This window comes from Bufo bufo, chromosome 2, assembly GCF_905171765.1.
Source record: "Bufo bufo chromosome 2, aBufBuf1.1, whole genome shotgun sequence".
NCBI classification, from domain to species: Eukaryota; Metazoa; Chordata; class Amphibia; order Anura; family Bufonidae; genus Bufo; species Bufo bufo.
The window spans coordinates 393,974,646-393,981,892 of NC_053390.1; the positions used below are offsets into that span (position 1 = coordinate 393,974,646).

Here is a 7,247-nt window from a genome sequence, read left to right on the forward strand (position 1 = left end):
CTGTGGAAAAAAAACATCTATTCCGCAACAAAAATAGGGACCCTAAGTATACAAAAAAAAAAAATGACAGTCAAGAAAAAAAAAAAAAGTTTCTAAAAATATAAAAAAAGTGTAAAAATATTAACATTCAAATCACTCCCTTTCACAATTTTAATCAAGAAAAAATACTGTCAATGTCTCCGCATCCCAAAAAAAACAAAGTTGCTTATCATTCAAGTGATCAAGAAAAGTGGGACCCCATAAGCTTTGGGGTCCTAAAATGAATGGAGCGGCAGGTAAGGCACGAGCACTGCTGCTCCATTTAGGGCTCATTCACACAACCGTATTAATAGGTCCGCATGCGTTCTGCATTTTTTCTGCAAAAGATGCGGACAAAACACTGTGTGCTGTCCGCATCTGTTGTTTCGTTCCACGGCCACACAAAAAATATAGAGCATGTCCTATTCTTCTCCGGACAAGAATAGGCATTTCCATAACGGGCCGCCCGTTGAGTTCCACAAATTGCAGAACGCACATGGGTGCCATCTGTGTTTTGCGGACACGCAATTTGTGGAGCCCAAAACACGGCACAGTCGTGTGAATGCGCACTTATCTGTACAGGAGTTCCGGAGATAGTTCAGTACAGGGCTCAGCTATTTCCAGAACTCTCCCAGAAATAAATGGAGCCTCCGCGCGCATGGCACGCCTACCACTCCATTCATTTCAGGGGGCCCTGAGGAGTAAGGGGTCCCCATTCTCATGATCGTGGGTGGTAGGACCCCCAAAGATCTAATAGTTATTCCTAGTGTTAAGCAAACTTGTGGTTTCAAGTTCGGCGTATAAGGTTCGGGTTATCTAAGAATTCCGTTACCATGGACCATAAGTTATGGTCCGTGGTAGCGGAATCCATAATGGGATTACTAGATCTCCTGAACCTTGTACGCCGAACTTGAAACACAAGTTCGCTCAGCACTAGTTATCCCCTATCCTGATCATTTCTTACAACCAGAAGTGTATGGGAGATACAGGAACACACCAGTAGCTTGAGGCGACGCCTGATGTCACTTGTGTCACCTGCAGCCTTCTATGTGCAAATAACAGCAGCTTTTAAGGCCACAAGGTGCTGATCAGTATGCGCCCCTGCACAGCGGACAGGGCTGGCACCTCAGACTGGTGTCACGCTGTGTACATACTGTACATGGCCGGCTGTGAGTAAACGTCATGTGCCAGCTCCATCCTGGGTGTAAGAGGACACTGGTTGCTGAGTGCAATGTCAGGTAACCTAATCCCCACAAACAAACCGCCCAGCCACATTGCATTACCTGCTGACAAAGAGCACAAGGTAAAATGGACCGCCACAACATTACAACTGCTGGCACAAGTCCTTTTAGTGATTTTACATAGGACTGCAGGTAAACTGCCCAAAGGTATCAGTGCACAAACAAAAGTTCACATACACAGTCGGCTCTGCTACATGCAGTGGGCAGGTGCCACTTGTTGCACTCAGATAAGCAGTAACTGCTGAGAAGGGCTGGAGACAGCTCATATGTAATGGAAAGACTACCACAGCCCACTCCCACAGACCCAGGTTCAAGCCCAGTCCGCCCCTTCGCTTCACTTACCTGGGCCAGCGGGCAAAACACAAGTAGGAAAAGTCTTAATGGCCGCAGTTTACATTACAACATCTCCCAGCTAGTTGTCCCTGACACCACGGCCGTCACCCGAACGACTGGCGCCATGATCTTCGCTTCAGACCGGAGAATACTTCCGGGCTTGGCTTCGGTGACCGCCTCCCTATTGACGCCTACCGGCCAGTCCCGGTACTGTAGTGTAGTTCCCCTTTGACTTTCTGACTTGGGAAAGTCACGTGACACAAGATTCCGAGCGGGTTATTACTGCTGTACTTTACTGTGACTGGATTTCTGGAGGGGGCCAGTTAATGGGACCTATGGGGTCCCTCAGATGTAATAAAACATTTTCTGGAAGTTACTTGTGGTGGGCTATAGTTAACTTGATCAGGGGCGGATTGGGAACTTAAAATGGCCCTGGGAAAAAAAACAACTAAAAGTGTCCCTATGCTGTCGGAGGGTCTAAATCAGGGAGGCACAAGCTTTTCTGGTTAGGGGCCACATTGTCAGCCTGAAGCAATTCCAAGGGCCGAAAATAAAACTTAAAGGGGTATTCAACTGAAATACTATTTTTATGGCATATTGAACATACAGTATATATCATAAATGTCTAGTTACACTTCTAGTACTCCCATCTAATGAGAGAATACATTTAGAATGCATGTGAGCAGTCACAAGACATAGACATACATGTCTGTTACCAGATGGTTGGGGGCCGCACAGAATAGTATTGAGGGCCGCATGTGGCCCCTGGACTGCAGGTTGTGCACCCCTGGTCTAAATTGACAGGAGGCAGAGCAACATAGGTAGGAGGGGACAGCAAGACCATAGCGCAAAATAGCAGATACCACACTGCAGCCCAATATATTGCCCCAAAGGCTTTCCCTGTGTGTTGGCCATCGGTAGCTGCCATTTTCTGTTCTTCTCCTCCTCCAGTTGTCTCTGATTAAGATATGGAGCAGAGGGCTTAGCAGGTGAGATGTGGGCCGCACCAGTTGAATTCAGGAGGGCATGTGCAGTCACTGGTGGGGTACATGAGTCCTTGGTTCTCACAGCGTTAATTACCACATTATGTACCCAGCCAGCAGCAGAGATGGGGGCTTGGGCGGCTTGATTCATTTTGAGAAGGGAGATTAGGGAGAGTTTGAAGAAATAAGGTGCATAGCACACCTTAGGCTACTCTAACACTAGAGGCACGGACCTCCGGCAGGCTGTTCTGTCGGGTGAACAGCCTGTTGGATCCGTCCTGCCGCTAGTGAATGTGTGCCCCCGGACTGCCGCTCTGTCCCCATTGACTATAATGGGGCGGGGCAGAGTTCCGGCGGAGGCACGGCGAGAGGCTGGCGGAATAAATGTCGGACATGTCGTAGTTTTATTCCGGCAGCCTCTCACCGGAACTCCGCCCCCATTATAGTCAATGGGGACGGAGCGGCAGTCCGGAGGCACATGGTCACTAGCGGCAGGACGGATCCGACAGGCTGTTCACCCGACAGTACAGCCTGCCGGAGGTCCGTGCCGCTAGTGTGAAAGTAGCCTTAGGCTACGTCTACACGACGACATTTGTCGCGCGACATTTTGTTGCACTAATGTCGCGCAACAATTTTTATAATGGCAGTCTATGGTGCCGCACTGCAACATGCTGCGACGCAACAGTCGCAGAAAATCCATTTGAGATAGATTTTTCCGTGACTGTTGCGTCGCAGTCGCAGCATGTTGCAGTGTAGTTGTGCCCTATCTGTCGCGCGACTTATTGTTGAGCGACAAATGTCGTCGTGTAGACGTAGCCTTAGGCTACTTTCACATTAGCGTTTTCAATTCCGCTATTGAGATCAGTCATAGGATCTCAATAGCAGAAGAAAACGCTTCAGTTTTGTCCCCATTCATTGTCAATAGTGACAAAACTGAACTGAACGAAACGGAATGCACCAAAATGCATTCCGTTCTATTTGGTTCCCTCCCTTCGCGGACAGAATAACTCTGCAAGCAGCGTTTTTCTGTCTGCGATGTGGTGCGGAGCAAGACAGATCCGTCCCGACACACAATGTAAGTCAATAGGGACGGATCCGTTTTCTCTGACACAATAGAAAACGGATCCGTCCCCCATTGACTTTCAATGGTGTTCATGACGGATCGGTCATGGCTATAGAAGACATAATACAACTGGATCCATTCATGACGGATGCAGGCGGTTGTATTATGGTAACGGAAGCGTTTTTGCAGATCCATGACGGTTTTGCAAAACATGCTAATGTGAAAGTACCCTAACAAAGTTTTATTTTTATGCCCTGCCCATTTAGGCTAGGCCTACACGAGGACCAGGGGCGTAGCTAAAGGCTCATGGGCCCTGGTGCAAGAGTTCAGCTTGGTCATGGGTGTAGGAACCCACAAAAATCTGGGGGGGGGGACAGCATTTTTGCTCGCCGTGTATAAACTTACAGTTCTGAAGACTCAGGGGTGCTGGCTTGGCCAAGCAGAAGGAGTGTGGGAGACTGTGAGGCCTTTTTCTCCAAGCTGCTCCGGATCAGTGCTCTGGGCTCCGGGCTGGAAGTGGGCACAATAAGAAAAAAATATTTTGTATTACACCTCAGGTCAGACCACCAATCAGACCTCAGCTAAAAGCCCCAATGTTAATAGGACCTCAGATCACACCTCAGCTCAGACCCCAATATGAATGACCCCCAATCAGACCTCAGATAAGAGCCCCATGCCTCATAGCAGCCCCCAGTGCCTCTCCAGCAGCCCCCAGTGCCTCTCATCAGCCCCCCAGCGCCTCTCATCAGCCAGTAATAACAGCCCCCCCTCAATCAAGTGCCAGTAATAACAGGGCCCCGCCAATCATGTGCCAGTATGTGCCCCCCCCCCCCCCCCCCCCCAATCATAGTAAAGTTGTAAGGCAGCTCTCACCTGCGGTGGTTAGATCACCTGTTGTGCATGGATGCCTCTCCTGGATGCGGTAAAGATCCAGAAAATAATGAAGAAAAATCCGGCTCAGTTCAGGTGAAGTATTGTAACTTTATTCCAGCGTAGTAAAATCCGTACACAAGTGTAAATCGACGCGTTTCAGACCTCTTGGATATGTGGGTCCTTCCTCATGACAAACATGTGCCAGTAATAACAGGGCCCCCCCCCCAATCATGTGCCAGTAATAACAGGCCCCCCCCCCAATCATGTGCCAGTAATAACAGCCCCCCCCCCAATCATGTGCCAGTAATAACAGGGCCCCCCCCAATCATGTGCCAGTAATAACAGGACCCCCCCCCCCCAATCATGTGCCAGTAATAACAGCCCCCCCCCCCCAATCATGTGCCAGTAATAACAGGCCCCCCCCCCAATCATGTGCCAGTAATAACGGGCCCCCCCCCCAATCATGTGCCAGCAATAACAGGGCCCCCCCCCATTATGTGCCAGTAATAACCAGGTCCCCCCATTATGTGCCAGTAATAATCAGGCCCCCCCCATTATGTACCAGTAATAACCAGGCCCCCCCATTATGTGCCAGTAATAACCAGGCCCCCCCATTATGTGCCAGTAATAACCAGGCCCCCCCATTATGTGCCAGTAATAACAGGCCGCCCCCCCCAATCATGTGCCAGTAATAGGGCCCCCCCATTATGTGCCAGTAAAAAAATTATTAACACTTATACTTACCTCTTTGGAGCGATGCGATGCAGGCCTCTTCCGGCCTGTGTCCCGACTCCAGCGCTGTACGGCTCAGGCGGCGCGATGACGTCATCGCGCCGCCTGCGCCGGCCTCTGATAGGCTGCCGGCCTAGTAGTGCCGGCAGCCTATCAGAGGAACAGGAAAGGGACACACCTCCCTGCCCTGCTCCTCCGCAGCCTTCTGTTTGTATCGATGTCCTGAGGACGGCGATACAAACAGATCACTATGGAGATGAGCGCTTCGCTTCCACAATGGAAGCGCTCATCTCAGTGCCTGCCCCGCCGCCGCACACACTGCCGCTGGGGGGGATTTGACCAAACCTGTCCCCCCCGCATTATTTCCTGGGGGGGATCCGTCCCCCCCGCTTCCTACGCCCATGAGCTTGGTCCCCCCTTCCCTCAGTGCTTTGTGGCCAGGGGCAGGGGAGCACATAGCCTTCATGCTGCCTGAGGCTAAAATTGAAACGGCACCTCCCCCCATGCCAAATTCTTGGCCTAACCCCTTTCCTCCATCCAGAGGTGTAATTTGACCAGCATGCACTTTCTATAAAAGCAGTGTCTTCTTATACAGCACAATGGTCTTTGGGCTCCTCAGACTGCTACCTCTGCACCCCCTATAGCTACGCCCCTGAGAACGACATTTGTTGCAGTACTGTCGCGCAACATTTTTTGTAATGATAGTCTATGGTGTTCCACTGCGACATGCACTACACTGTAATGCTACAACTTGAATGGATTCTTGTGCGACTGTCGTGTAGCAGTCGCAGTGCAACACCATAGACTTCAATTACAAAAGATTTCACGCGGCAAAAAAAAATAAAAAGCGTAGCCGTACCCTTATATAGGACATGTGCACAACATAAGGCATTTTCATCACAAGTAGTGCATTTGAACACCTCAGATATGTCAACTATCCTGGTTTTCCCAGGACTCACCCAGGTTTTGAGCACCCTCTCCCAGGCACTCCCAGTCTTCGGGGACACCTAGTTTTGGACCCCATGCAGATACAACTGCCTCAGTACTGGCAAGACAAGGGAACCCAGCTCCTTTTTCCACCATTTGGAGCTTTTTTGTGATGTAAGAGGTACAATTACATCATCATGCCACCTGCAATGTATTGATGAGTAGGCCCGTCCAGAAGAGGCCAGGCCTGCATGATTGGGTGACATCACTGGAGAGTATAGAGTGTGTGAGCACTATATACAGGGGGCACAGAACTGACACTATACCAAGGCACAAACCCTGGCGCTATATACAAGAGTCACTGAACCTGGCGCTACATACAGGGGGCACAGAACTGACACTATATATACCGGGGCATATAACCTGGCGCTACATACAGGGACACAGGCGCTGGTACTATGTACAAGGGGGCACATAACTGACATTATATATACTGGGCGCTATATACAAAAGGCACAGAACCTGGCACTACATACAGGGAGGCACAGGATCTGGCACTATATACAGGGGCAAAGAATATTTGGCACTATATACACGGGGCATTGAACGTATGGCACTATATACAATGGACAACGAGCATGTGGCACTATAAACAGAGGGCACAGAACATGTACCAGGAGCTTGGCAGGGGGCACAGAGTGTGGGCATAATATTTCACATAATTGTAATCTCAGGCACATTGTATGCTGCTATGATAGTCAGGTCACAGTTTGTGGCACTAAGAGGAGTTTGTGTTAGTAAACAGGGGGTGAAGGTGCAGTGGAAAAGTGAAGACTGGCAAAGATAAGTAGTGGCCGAGAGATGTGATCATGGTGGTCTGAACTGGATGGAAAGAAAAATAAAGGGAACAACTGTGCATGATACGTCAACTGCAAGTCAGTATTCTGCCACTGACTGCGTCTAATCAGTGGTGCGGTCACTTGCATGGGCTACAGCATGATTCTGGGTGGCAGTATTCTCTTTTGTGAAACAACTGTTCAGGTAATACTGGGATCTGTAGTTTCCCACTGTCCAAAC

At 49.6% G+C, this 7,247-nt stretch overlaps 1 protein-coding gene across 3 annotated transcripts in view; it reads right to left on the bottom strand.

Moving 5' to 3' along the window:
- DENND4C (DENN domain containing 4C) overlaps positions 1 to 1,760 on the bottom strand; it is a 134,908-nt gene extending 133,148 nt beyond the window's left edge. For all 3 annotated transcript variants that reach the window (XM_040417231.1, XM_040417230.1, XM_040417228.1), the window contains exon 1: positions 1,602 to 1,760. The gene's annotated coding sequence lies outside the window, so the exon portion shown is untranslated. The remainder of the gene's footprint in view (positions 1 to 1,601) is intronic.
- Between the last annotated feature and the right edge of the window lie 5,487 nt (positions 1,761 to 7,247).